Genomic DNA, 15,527 nt, shown 5'->3' on the forward strand with positions numbered 1-15,527 from the left:
GTGGCTCGTACAAGGCCGGCCTAGTTGCTCATGGGTTCTCTCAAGTTCTAGGCCTTGATTACATCAACACCTTCTCACTAGTACTTTGTATGAACTTCTTGCAAATTATAATTACTTTAGCTGCTACTTTTGATCTTGAGATTCATCATCTCGATGTTCAAATTTCCTTCTTGCATAGGGATCTCCCTGATAGTGAGGAGATATATATGCAGTACCTTGCCCTTTACTAATCGAATAGATATCCCAATTATGTGTGTAGGTTGCATAGGTCATTGTATGGCCTTACATAATCTCCTCAGATGTGGTATCAAAATTCAATGAGTTTATGATGACTCATAGTTTTACTCAACTTAAATCCGAGCCTAACATTTATGATTTATGGGCTCATAAACCTAATTGATTCTAGGCATGGCTCTGATACCATGTTGAAATTTGAGCATAATGATGAGCTATGGTGGATCAAACACTAGAATCAACATCATTAACAAAGTGATTAGCAAATGATTAGTGAATAATTAGCAAATAGATTAATGTAGGCATGGATACTCAAAAACCAGCAAATTCTCATTAGGGCTATGCCTCAATTTATAGAGTTTACATCAAGCATCAAATCCCATTGATTTCTCCATGATTCACTCCCAGAATATCTCCACCTTTTGCCTGATTCTCTCCACCTCTTCTCTTTTCCCTGAATATCTCCCAGAATAACTCCACACTCCTAAATTCTCTCATGCTACCCTTTATTCTCTCCCAGTAGATTCTTCTCACCTTTTCATAAGTTCTTTCACAATTACATCTTCTCTTTTACAGCCTCTATCCAAGAGCTTGTTCCCACACACACCCTATTCACTTGTATATTTCAACACTCATTTGCATTCCATTCGTAGTATGTACACACTGACCAGATACAAAGCACGTATATTTGTAGACATACAAACCATTTAGACCTTATATACATGACACATCAAATGCAACAACCATAAAAAAGATCGCATGGATCCCTTTTTAACCTTAGAATCCATACCATACAAACCATAAAAAGGGTGAAAGCATAATAAGGTGGTACACTTTCTACCAGTTGCATTGGTTTGCTACCACACTTGAAGACAACCAATATTAGTGGATTCAATATCATCATAAGATGCATTTAGCAATTTATCTAGTGCCTTTTAGACATAACAAATGGGAAACAAGATTAACCAACCATGTTTTAATTCTCTAACTCTAACTTTGCATAAAAGTGTTTCACAACCAGTTGTAAACCATTGTCCAAGACATAGGTTTTCAGTCCACCTTATCATGATTTCACCCTAAGATGATACAAAGCATGTAAAGATCTCATGCAACCTTCTCCGACTACGAATATAGGGGCCATATAAACCATAATAGATGTTGAAATTCATGGATCAAGCTCCCTACTGACAATCAACTATATAATTAGATTATAATCCTAACATGTGATTAATGCTAAGCTATGCTAGGGTGGGTGATACCTTAATAACAAACATAATGAATGAACTAAGCTAATTTAGCTTAAGACTCAAGCTCAATTAGGTTACAAGATTGAGACTTGTACTCATAGAGAGGCTTGAGAGCTTGCTACATTTCGCATTACTTGAAATGGTCCTCTTTTATATGAGGAGAGTAAACAAAGCTATGATAGCTCATGTGGGATAACTTGGCTAGGTGACTTGGCACTCTAGCATCACTCATTTCAAAAACCCCCCTTGATGCTATATTGGGTATAATTTTTAGGCTTTCACTCTTCCTCTCTCCCCCCTTGTGCTAGGCTACTTTGGCCTTTATGCTACTTTGGCATTATAGCTACTTTGGCTATGAATTTCAACTTGAGTGCAGCATATGGCCTCAGAGGATGATTACACCACACTTTTTGTAGAGATAAGAGGGGTGAAAAGTATAATGGTTCTTTCTCTAGAGAAGAGTATGTCTTCAACTGGGACAGCTTTGGCCTCAATGTAGTTTGCCTGCTTCTTTTTTCAAAGAATTTCCCACAGTGGAATAGCACTCTAATTTTTTAATCTTGACCTTGATTAAGCTCAATTTCTACTTAATGGTGGCTGTTAATGATAGTGATTAAGTGTTAATCACTATGATAAACAGAACTAAAAGATGGAGCCTTCAATTGAGCAGCATGAGGGAGCAAGCATTGAAGGGGCTTTTTGCTTTAGCTCTTTTCCCTTGATGAGATCAGGAACATAAAGAAAATCCAGCTCAAAAACCCACCAAATCGCACGTATCTGCTACAAAACGCCCTGGTTTTTCGTTCTTCCCGGGTCGCACAGTGGATGGTATGAGCTAACATTTGGACTCTACAGCCCTTATGCTATGTTCTACCAATGACTAAGAGGGATTTGACCAATTTAGCTTGTGCGTGGTAAATGACGTGATTTTGCAGGCGATAGGGCGGTGGCAGTTTTACCCAATTCAGAGTGAAATAGAGCAAGTCCTTTGATGTGTGCAAATGCCTTCATATGCTTGAGATGCCCACAAGGTTTGAAGGTGAATGGTTAAGATAATGGGCAATGGCAAGCTAATCAATTTGTGACCACAAGGAGAAGAAGAAGATAAGGATGTGATTAGTGACTAATGAGATGATTTGTGAAGAGATTAGACTAATGTGGGGTTAGGGAAGATGGATGCTAAGCTATAGGGAGCTCAAACCAAGCTCTGATACCATGTTGAAATTCATGGATCAAGCTCCCTACTGACAATCAACTATCTAATTAGATCGTAATCCTAATCTAATTAACATGTGATTAGTGCTAAGCTAAGCTAGGGTGGGTGATATACCTAATAACAGACATAATGAATGAACTAAGCTAATTTAGCTTAAGACTCAAGCTCAATTAGGTTACAAGATTGAGACTTGTACTCATAGAGAGGCTTGAGAGCTTGCTACATTTTACATTACTTGAAATGGTCCTCTTTAATATGAGGAGAGTACAACAAAGCTATGATAGCTCATGTGGGATAACTTGGCTAGGTGACTTGGCACTCTAGCATCACTCATTTCAAAAATAGATAACACCAAGTATGTAAAGATATCAAGAGTCTTGTTTGAACCATGTATACCATGTATATGAATCATACAAACCACACTAAGAGGACACCGAGAATGTAAAGATCTTAATTCGCCCATTCCGACCATGTGAAAATCGTATGGATTATCCAAATTACAATATTTCAATCATGTGTAAACCATATGGAACATACAAAGCACACCATAAGAAGACCAAGCATACACATTCTAACCGTATATAGACCACATGGACTATACAAGGGACACTTGGAGATGACCAACCATATATGGAAATCACATACAGTTCGATCTTGGTGACCATGTAGATGACACGGGGATAATGCTAACTGCATAAAGATTGTGTGCATCCCACCAATGAGAAAGGCCATAGGGACTAGACATGGGCTATATAGATACACCAAGTATATAGAGATCACATAGAGCCCGTTCTGACCATGTACAAGACATGTAGACTATACAAGCAACATCGCGAGACAATAGTGAGCATGTAAAGACCTCGTCCCATTCCGACCATGTACAAGAACCAAGACCTCATCCCATTTCGACCATGTACAAGAACCAAGACCTCATCCCATTCTGACCATGTACAAGAACCATATGGAACATGAACAATTCATTTCACAATTTTTGGATTATTTCATGATTGAGCTACCACCAGGTTTGCCTAATTCAAGACCATAGGATAGACATTATCCCTGGTAGCATCCCACCTTGTAGAGCTCCTTATAGGGTAAACGTTTAAGAGAAAAAAGAGATCTAGAACTAGATAGAGGACTTACTTGATAGGAAACTTATCAAGCCACCATACAGAGCACTCGTTTTCCTTTTGTCAAAAAAAGAAGAATGGAACGTTTCACGTGTGTATAGACTACCGAGCTTTGAATTTTCACACAAACGGGTCATTATGAGTTTTTAGAGTAATGCCATTTAGATCTACTAATGCTCCGACTATGTTTAGTCGTTATGATGAACCTTATTAAAGAGAATGTGGGGGAGAGGGAGAGCTTCAAACCCTAGCAAGCAAACACACACACACACACACACACACACACACACACACACACACACACACACACACAAGAAAGAGTAAGACACAAGAGAGAGATGGATAGCTTAATTTTCTTCTATCTTCTTCTTCTCTACTCAATCAACATAAAAGAAGGATAAGAGTACACACTATATGGGAACTAGTACTCAACTACTACAACATACAAGGGTCGGTCCATAATGTGAACCCAACTAAATGAGCTGGCACTATAACTATGCTAGTCTCTAGTAATCCAAAATGGCTGTCACACAGCTTGTCATCCCACTAGCCGCATATCACCCATAATCTCACCAACCATGCCAATGGTGTAGATGCGGAAGCTATCACCCAGGCGGGTCATCAATGTCCGCCTGTAGCACTAGTTGAGCTCGATATCTCAACACTTATATTCTTGAAGCACTAGAATTTCATGGTTGTCTTCTTTGATGATATTTTAGTCTTTAGTAAAGATGAAGATGAGCACAAAAAGCATTTAGAGAAAGTGTTCAACCTTTTGAAGGAGAATCATTTCTATGCCAATCCAAACTAGAGTGATTTCTTCCAAAAAGACATTGAATACCTTGGGCACATCATGTCTGTTGATGGAATTCGTGTTGACCCTAAGAATATAGAGACGATTACAACTTGGCCAAGATCAAAGAAAATTCATGAATTGAGATCTTTTCTTGAATAGTGTCATATTATAGGAGATTTGTGAAAAACTTTGCTTACAAAGTGCATTACTTGTGAACAGAATTGTTGAAAAAGGCCAAATTTTTTCATTGGATTGACATGCACGAGAAATCTTTTAATTGTCTTAAGTATGCACTCACACATGCATTTGTTAACACTACGTGATTTTCTTAGACCACAAATGTACTTGTATTGACACTCTTTGTGGTAATGACTGATGCTAGTGGGCACGAAATCAGTGTTGTACTTATGCAAGATAATCATCCTACTGCCTTTGAGAATAGGAAATTGAAACCATATGATATTAATTATAACACTTATGATAAAGAACTGATTGCTTTTGTGCATGCATTAAAAATTTGGAAGCATTATCTCATGCGTTCAGAATTTATTATTATAACTGATCAACAAAGCATCAAACATTTGCTTTCACAACTCTTGATTTCGGACAGACATATTAAGTGGGCATCTTTTATTTAAAGTTTTTAGCCAGCTGTTCAATACACTCCTGGGTGCGAAAATGTTGTAGTTGATGCTTTGATTAGGAGACCTAGTATTAATAATATAGCTTTTATTGAGGGTATTTCATTTGATAACGTGAAAGGAACCTATGAAAATGATTTTGACTTTTTTGATGCATATAACAAAATGAAGGATAATGATTGGTTGCCGCATTTAGATTGGTTACCGCATTTAGATTACTCATATGATGATGGATTTCTGTTCTTTCAAAAGAAATTGTGCTCATTAGGCAAGTCATCATTGAAGAATCTCATTAACCCCCCTTATGTTGGACATAGAGGTGTCTCTTCTACTTTTCAAATTGTTGCTAGAGATTTATTTTAGCCTAACATGCATCGTGACATTGCAAAGTTTGTTTCTGAATGTGTTGTATGTCAAAAGATAAAAAGCTATAAAGGCAATAAATTTGGATTGCTTATGCTTTTACCTATTCTTAATGAACCTTGGGAACAAATAAGCATGGATTTCATTTCTAGTTTTCCTTTGAGACTGCTAACAAGAATGACATGATGTGGACTATTGTTGATAGTTTTAGCAAACATGCTTATTTCATTCCTTGCAAAAAGACATTAATTTCTTATCAAGCTACACATATGTTCATTAAACAACTGTTTGTGCATCATGGACTACCAAAGATAATTGTCTCTGATAGAGATATAAAGTTTTGTAGTGATTTCTAGACTACATTTTTTGACAATCTTGGTATAAAACTTGATTTTTCTATTACTTTTCATCATGATTCAAAAACGATCAAATTGAAGTTACAAATAGCACCATTCTTGATTTACTTAGATCACATGTTTCATCTCAGTCTAATCCATGGGACAAGTATTTACACATTCTCCAATTTGCATATAATAAATGTCCTCACACTTCTACCAAGAAAGCACCTTTGAGATAGTCTATGGAAAGGTCTATGGAAAGGCTTTGCCAACTCCTATGACTCATCTTTCACATTCTATAGAGACTGCAGACTTATTTGTTAAAGACTTTGACCAAATCCATAGTTTAGTGAAAGAGAACATTCAAAAAGCTCAAGAAAAGTACATGAAATTTTATGTGAATCATGAACACAAGCATGTCATCTTCAACGAAGGTGACTATGTGCTTCTTCGCAACATTGAGAAGAGCAAACTCAAGTATATAGAGACCAACCTTGTGTTAAGATAGCTCCTAGGTTTTGTGGACCTTTCACTGCAAAGATTCATGATAATGCCTTTAAATTGGAGCTACCTTCTAATTGGCATATTCATAATTCTTTCCATGTTAGTCTTTTGAGACCATTCAAGGGACCTCTACCTTCCCATCCTATGCTAGAAGAACCTCCTAAATTAGTATATGAAGAAGAACGTCTAGAATTTGAGTCTATTATTGACCATGAGACCACCCCTACACACATTGGAAACACTTATGTCAAGTATCTTGTGACCTTCAAGGACCATCCTATTGAAGATGCTAAATGGATGCTATAAAGGTTTTCCTATTCTTACCAGAATCTCATCCACTCATACCATACATAAAATTGAGGTCAATTGCAAAGCAAGAGAAAATGTTAGTCATGAACTCTATGGTCAAGTGGGGATGCCCATGTGATCACTACTTTCACATAGGAATGTGGGTGATGCCATTATTTCAATTCCATGATGTGAAGTATGTAGATTGGTCAGTATTTGTGTATGGGATGTGCCTGCACTAGTATGATATAGTCAGGATAATGTGTTTAATCTGATGTGTGCACTGACTAATATTATTTTTGTGTAGGTGATGATTGAGTGGCAGACTATGTATTAGTTGTGGGTGGGACCACAATGAGATATCTTGGAAGACATGTGATCACCTCTTACGTATTCCTATTTTGGCATTTATATTTTTGGAAGGCCTTAGCCTTAAAACTTTGTGCATACCAAATAGTATTTTCATTATTTCCAAGACTCTATAATTAGGCTTGTTATATTTTTGGAAGGAGCTTGTATGCTTAAAGACTCAAAAAGCTATTAGGCTTTATTTTTAGAGTATCTTTTTGTAAATAATAAGCATCAATATATTTAAGTATGGGTGAGCAGTACAATGAGCCACACTCACCCAGGAGGGAGATTCAACCCCATGTGTCGATGGTGGTGACTTTTTCTCTATTTTCAAGCTTTCATGGTTTATGCTATTTTGTTGAATTGTTTACGTAAGGTTTTGGTCTTTGATTTGTGCAAAGTCCATGTTCTATTAATTTTTGTGTTTGATTTTGAGTAATTCTTCCCCAAGGTATCATAAGATCTTGACAGTCCATGATGATACATGTATGTCCATACCATGTAACATGTTGACATCATGGATTCCATTGGTGAAAATACCTCGGCCTATGGGATGAATCGTTCTTATTTTTAGGTTTATCTTCAAGGACTGGTTCCCTTTGCGTATATAGATGTGTTTGGTCTCCCAATCATGAACCAACCTTGCTTCTCTCATGTAAGGCATTCCGATAGCTCCGTGTGGGAGTGTTTGATTCTTCCTTCCACCCAACTGAACAATGTTATTACTGGGTCCTATGGTTGGGGCTCTTGTCCGTGTCCCTTTGCTGAACTTCTTTGTTTCTTCCTTTAGGGTCCTTGTCCAGCTCCTTGATCGAAGTCGTTTACTGATATTGCTTCGGCAACCCTCAACCCATCTTGTTGAGTTGTCTTCTTCCTCCATACCAATGTTTGTGTAGTTTGAGCATTGGTTTTAGTTGGGAGTTGGTGCTGCATGCTTTCACTACCCTTTCCTTTATTATGACAGTGGCCACTAGGTGGGGTTTGGGCACCCACACTGCTATATTGCGTTGGTAGTATCCTTGTGCTAGTAGTAAATCCTTTCAGACCCATTGCTTAACGAATGCCTTTTGGGGTGTTGGGTTGGCTGGAGTACTGCCAACCTGCTTGTAAAGGTCAATTATGATTTTTGGCCCCCTTTTTGAATCTTTCTTATTGTTTTTGTATTAACCTCCTTCTCCTCCTTGTGGGGCTAGTTTTTGAGTTGAACCTTGGGCACCCATTTCTGTGTACCCTATGACTTTGGATATTGTTTGTGTAGGGTTTTTGAAACTGATGCTTTTTTTGTTTTATGAGTTGATGTCACTATGCTCGGCTTCTCAATCATGGCCTGTTTCCCTGTGTTTGTTCGGCTCCATAAGGGTACGGACATGACATTATCATTCCCATTCAGCAGGATTGTCCTCTTCTCCCATTAGATATTACATTTGCTGGCGCAAATCCAGGATCGTTCTAGGATCATTTCCTCTTCCCCACCATGGAACCTACAGGCATGACAAACACCTTTCCAACCAAAGAATTATTTCCGATGGAAATGTTAACACTTAAAAATCCCTCGGCTTTCATAGTTATCAAGTTCACATTACGTACTTGTGCATCGGTGGGTTCAAGGTGCGGTCTATCTAAGGCTACCCATGTCTCATATGAGATCAGGTTATGGCTTGATCCCACATCTATTAGTGCAATGCTCGTTGCATTATGGCATTTAGCCGTAGAGAGTTTCACCCTGAGTTGTGCTGGCTCAATGTTCAATTTCTCTTCATCCAAGAGAGTCGAGGAAGCCATGTTCACGTGTAACATTCTCTTTTGGAGTAATTGTTTAGCTTTGGCCTCCCTTGCCTTAGCCTCTTCTTGAGCTTGCTAGAGTTTTTCCTTTGCAAGCTGTTTTTGTTGTTTCACCCTGAGTTGTGCTGGCTCAATGTTCAGTTTCTCTTCATCCAAGAGAGTCGAGGAAGCCATGTTCACGTGCAACATTCTCTTCTGGAGTAATTGTTTAGCTTTGGCCTCCCTTGCCTTAGCCTCTTTTTGATTGCAAGCTGTTTTTGTTGTTTCACCCTGAGTTGTGCTGGCTCAACGTTCAGTTTCTCTTCATCCAGGAGAGTCAAGGAAGCCATGTTCACGTGTAACATTCTCTTCTGGAGTAATTGTTTAGCTTTGGCCTCCCTTGCCTTAGCCTCTTCTTGAGCTTGCTAGAGTTTTTCCTTTGCAAACTGTTTTTGTTGTTTTAAGAGATGTTCTTGCAAGAGCATCTCTTGGGCCAATGGTCCAAAAGATTTTTTGAGTTTGCTTCCATTGATGTAACCCTCCATCTATACATCGTCAATTGTCTCAATTCTAACCGACCCCTAAGGTGTGATCTCCGAGACACTCGGAAGGGTCCTAGGCCTCTATATTTGAGTTTCTTTTTCTTGGTGCTCCCTACACCATACATGAGGACAAGGTCCCCCGTTTCTAGTTCTTTTTGTTTCAAGTTTTTATCAAGCCAATGATTTTTGCGTAGTTTCTCAACCTCGATTCCATGCGATGCAATTAATCTGGTCTCATCAAGCTTCTCTAAATCGATTAGCCTTTCAGTTAATGCATTCTCCGTTAGATATTCTTGCACTGCAATCCTTAAGCTCGGAACTAGCTATTCCATAGGACTGGCTCAACACCATAAGCTAGGCAGAAGGGAGTGTATCCCGTCTCGTTGCCTTATATGATGTTCGGTATGCTCATAGGGCCGCTATCAACTTATGCTCTCCCAGCCTGTTCGCCAAGGTTTTCGTCAAGATAGTACACAAATTTGTTTGTACTCTCTGCTTGACCATTAGCCTGTGGATAATAAGGTGATGATTTCCGATGGACTACTAAGAATCTAGCAAGTAAATGATCAATCACATCATTGATAAAATGTGAGCCGCGATCACTAACTAATTCTAATGGGTAGCCGAATCTCGAGATAATTTGCTCATATAAGAATTTTGCTATTGTTTGTGCATCAGTTCGCTTCGAGGCTATGGCTTCTACCCATTTGGTGAAATAGTCCGTGGCCACGATCACATATCAGGCTTGTGATGGATGTGCTGTTGGACTAATAGGTCCAACAAAATCTACCGCCAATTTTACAATAATAGGGGTGAGCGGCATCTTGTCCCTTTGTTGTGGGGGATAGTAAGTCGCTGACATTCTTCGCACCTTTTGACAAATTCTATGGTGTCTCTGAACAATTTAGGCGCCACCATAATCCTACTTGAAGTACCTTGTGAGCCGTGATCTCTCTAGCAAAATGCCCTCCTACTATCCCTGAATAAGCTTCATCCAATATCATGACAAACTCATCTTCTCTCACACATCTTCTTAGGACATTGTCTTTACCTAGCTTATATAGTTCTCCAGCAATTAATTGATAAGGTGCAATAAGATTGATAAGCCGCCGCATTTTATCTTTATTCAAGGGTATTTCCTATGAAAAACCATGAGCTAGATAATTAGATATCTCCTCGCTCCATTCGGGTACCATGTCCAGTTTGAACAAACAAGCATTAGGGGGGTCATTTCATCAACACTAGTTTTTGCTGGTTCCCCATTTGGAATTCTTGACATATGATTGGCTAACACATGCTGTGTCCCTTTGCTTACCGTAACTATAAAGTCAAATTCCAATAGTAATAGCAACAACCAGCATGTGATTCTTTCCATGATGCAAGGCTTATTCAACTAAGTATAATAAGGCTTGATGGTCCACAAAGAATACGAATTTGTTAGCCAATAGGTAATGTCGATACTTCTTGACACTGCAACCCTTCTCTCTCTGTGGTGATGTAATTCACCTCTACATTGTTCAATTGACGACTAGCAAAGCAGACTGAATAGTCCAATTTAAACTCACCGAGATGGGCTAGTACACATCCAATAGCAAAGTTTGATGCATCAATATGCACATGAAATATGAGGTCCCAATTGGGGGGTCGTAGAATTGGTGTGCTAGCCAATACCTGCTTCAATCGATCATATGTTGTCTGGCATTCCTCAGTCCATTCAAAGACAATGAGTAGCTTGTATAATGGCTTGTGGTGGCCATTTCAGCATAGAAAATTATAAAGCGGTGGTAATACCCAACGTGGCCCATGAATCTTTGCACACCCTTGTAATTAGTGGGAGGTGGCAGCTCCAATATCAACTTCACCTTGCTATCATCCGTGGATATACCGTTCTTTGAGACAATGTGTCCCAATATCATGCCATGTTTGACCCAAAATTGGCACTTTAAAGGGTTTAGGGATATACGATATAATTGACATCACTCGAACACCTTCCTTAAGAAAGCCAGGTGGTCCGCCCACCATCGAGAGTGTGCACACAGATCATCAATGAATACCTCCAACCACTTCTGCAAGTAGTCTTTAAAGGTTGTGCACATCAATTGTTTGGAATGTTGCTAGGGCATTAGTGAGACCGAAGGGCATGACTTTGTATGCAAGCGTCCCCCCCCCCACATTGCATTGAAAGATGTCTTATGCTAGTATTTTGGTGCTATTGACACCTGATTGTAGCCTAAAAATCCGTCCAAGAAGCTGTAAGCTTCTTCACTAGCCACCCTCTCCAAAACATGTTTCGTAAGCTGCGTTGACCTTTTTAAGATTGACACATAATCGGTGACAACCAATCCGTGTGTTCTATCTCATAGATGAAATCCGTATCAAAATGAGTTTATCTATTTCCTCCTGTACAATTGTCGCATACTTAGGATTCATCTGGTATGGTTTTTGCCTGGTTGGTCTTGATCCTTCCATGATTGGAATCGTATGCTACACTACCTCAGGTGGTACACCCTTCATCTCCTTGTAATTCCAGGTAAAACAGTACTTAAATTACTTAAGGAGGGCAACAAGCTCATCTTCTTCAATTGAAGTCAAGTCTTTAGCAATATATATGGATCTAGCTTCCTCCCCTAGTCCTGCAATATCAACTTCCTTGACTTTCGCCCAGGTCATCATATGATGTGGACAGCCCATCCTCCTTAACTCTTATTGCCGTCAGTCAGACCACTTTTCGTTCGCCCCAACGGTGTAGGTTTTGAAGTGGTCTAGTACTGAGAGCAAGTCTAGTTTATCCTCATTCTCACTTTTTTGTTTTAGCCATGACTTTTCTAGCCTCACGCTCGGCTTCTGCCAAAGCTTTGTTCCATTTTCGACGCCTAGATTTTGTAAGCTTAGGTGTTTCTGTTTCTTGAAGGGTGACTTTCTCCTTGTGTTTTCCTTCCAGGGACATCTTACTCAATTCCTCACCCCAATCCTTAGAAAACTCATTGTGCACCTTAGAGTGGCTTCGACGAGAGGTATCTCAGCCACTAGGCATCCATGGGTTTTCTTTGTAATAGGGCATTTCGTTAAGCAATATCTCGTTTCTATTTTCGTCATCTTCTTAGGCGTTGAGCGTTGGTACGGCCTTGTGTTACGGTTCCCTCTATGCTAGATGCCTCCTCTTCTGATTCTTCATCAATGGTTTACCATTCAACCATATAGACAGGGTCATAGGGACAGTTCCAGATTCCACATATTGGGTCCCCCTGGGTCCGCATCACATCTATGGTAGCTAGCACATGCATCCAGTTTTCACTGAAGTCCGGAGGAGGAAGTGATGCATACATTTCCGTTTCCTCTTCTTCCTTGAAATTTTCCACCGTGGGCTGGCATATTTGTACAGATGTGGTCTGCTCCGTTGTGATTGAATCATTACCAAATAGTTACCCTTCCATGGGGTGTGCTGTCCACGTTCTCAGATTTATCTTTAAAATTTTTGAATCCCTACGCACATACACGTGATCTAATGCCCATTCATGCACTAGTTTGGATTCCCTCATGAAGGGTCTCCCCAATATTATGTCAGATGAGTCAGGCTGGCGCAAGAAGTCCATTACCACAAATGCATGATGGTAGCAAAACGTAAAGAGTTTGAGTTTCACATTCTCCAAAAGTCCAATGGGTTTTGAAGATGTTCCGTCTGCCATTTTAACGGTTAGATCTGCTCTTTTTATATCGGGTTTTCCCCAATTTTCCTAGCAACGTTTTGTGCTGATGCTAACCCCCGCCCCACCATCTAGGATAGCCAGTGCTGCCTGGTACCCGCCAACCATGATGAATTGGGATTTTAACATTTGTGTCATCACTTTCGTAATAACGTTCCAATTGATTAACTGGAATCTTGATGACTCGGGATTCCCTTGTGTGTTTTAGGGTTCTTTTTACCACAGAGGTGGCAAAACCTCCTTTGTAGTATCGACTGCCCGCCTTCTACCCATTCCTTTATGTCTATCCATAGGGTTGGTGAACTATGTAGCAGTTGCCCTAATGGCATTTGCATAGGCATGGACAGTATAGCCACAAGACTTCCTACGTCTTTGGGTTCTTTAGAGATTGAGGGTTCTCCCCAGGTGTGTGTCTCGTATTCATCCCTAGGAATGGATGGACTCACCTTGCGCATTTTCCTCAAACATCCTGGACATTGTGTTTGCTTGAGATCCCTCTTTTGTTTCTTCTAGAATTGGAGTAGGTACGTCCAATTTCCTTTCCCTTGTTGGCTCGTTTCTTGGATACATTGTATCCCTGTTCTAGTTAGCTCTTAGCTTGGCTTCATGAAGCCGTTGACATTCTTCTACTAAGGCCCTAGCGTCTTCGAGCTTCCTTATCTCCTCTTTGGCATTTGGGTACTCATCGACTCCTTGATGGGGTTGATGGTCTCTCCCTTTGCTCCTCTAGGTCCGGCTCTTTGTGGTTGATCCCTTAACCCCCTTCTTCTCTCGATTGGGTGGATTCGGTGTCGATCGTATCTTCTTTGGATCCATCTTGGATTGTGACCTCGATGTCACCCTTACCCACTTTTTTGACTCTTCTCCTGCGCGGCCAGTTCTCGAAATGGTCGCATCTGCTCGGTTCTTCCCTTTGTCTCCCAATTGGGCTTGGGCTTGTGTTAGGAAATTGAGTGGTGTGATATTTCCAGGCTGCACATTACTGGTGTTTGGATGGTGGCCTGATTAGAAGTGAAAGTCAAACCACTTGCACGGTATGGACAATCCTTGATCAAATGATCAATACCACATTTAGTTACAAGTGAGTACTAGCATGTCATTGGGCAAACCAGTTAATTATTGGGGTTGATGTGCGCATGAACAACATTCTTGTTTGGGAACTCAGCGATTCGATGTGGCCCTCCATAGCCAAAACATAGCCAAAACATTGTAGCGGTCCTCTCCTCATGTTCGAGTTCATGTCCTTACCCTTCCGCTGTACCGTGGTTTGAAACACAGGTACTGGCATGCTATTCTGTAGGAAATAGAATTCAGGTGTGACCTTCGCAGCTTTCTCATAGTATTCTCCACTAAGTTCTACTTCATGTACCATATCGCTATCTTCTGATGGCTCTTTAATAAATACTTGGTTGATTTTAGCCTGTGGTGGCGGTTGTGGTGGTAGAACCGGTGCTGGTAGAGGTGAAGTGTCCTATACCCGAAACATACCCCTAGGCAAATAGGAAGAGCTGGGTTGTCCTGCAGCTATAGTGATTTGTCCAAGTGGTGCTGGTAAAGCCAATGGAGCTCTAGGTGCTGGTAGCTGTGTAACTATTGGATATCTGCACATTGAAGTATCACAATTCCCTAATTTTACATAATGTGCACAATAGAGTAATGGCAATAGAGTAATGGCCTTGCTCTTAATTTTGGACATTCGGTGGTACTGTGATTTATCAATCTGCACATAGAGCACCACACCAATTCCCTACGGGGTTAAAGATGATTATGCCCATGCCCATATGTTTCTCTTCTCTCCTTTACCTTCAATTTCTCTTATATTGTATTACTAAGCTCGTGTCCACAGTCATGTTTCTGACTTGCTTGCTTCGAGTTCCAATCTTTTAGTGACTTGAAACACGCGAAGTCGTTGTTGTCGAAGATATTCTGACATCTTCTGGTTGCAGCAATTCCAACATATTATCTTCATATTCAATAATTGACAGTTTGCAACAACATGCATCTAGAGTGGCTGGTCGGGGGCTAGTACTAGATAATCATGCATCTTGTGGTCTCTAATTCCTCTCCAGAAGCAAGGCAATAACTAATCGTTAGTTAACCTCTCCCATGGTTTGCACCTTGAATTTAAGTGCTTAAGTCGAGACACATAGTCTCTCATCGACTCCATTTCCTTTTGTTTGATATTATGCACTAAGATCAATGATTGGATCTACCCTTGGTTTGTGAGGAATTTCTCCCCCCTACCTAGACCTTATCCTCTTCCTGTGTTGGCTCTTCTAGGTATCTCTGGTCCATGGGATGGTCCTGCCACCACTGCACCTTGGAGTGGCTCATCATTAGTTGCCTCTGTATGCCTTTGCAGAATTAAAAGTTCCATGTCCCGTAGGAATTGTTGAAATATACAAGTGAATA

The sequence above is a fragment of the Cibotium barometz genome, chromosome 25 (genome assembly GCF_041138505.1).
Source record: "Cibotium barometz isolate CiBa-2024 chromosome 25, ASM4113850v1, whole genome shotgun sequence".
Lineage (NCBI taxonomy): Eukaryota > Viridiplantae > Streptophyta > Polypodiopsida > Cyatheales > Cibotiaceae > Cibotium > Cibotium barometz.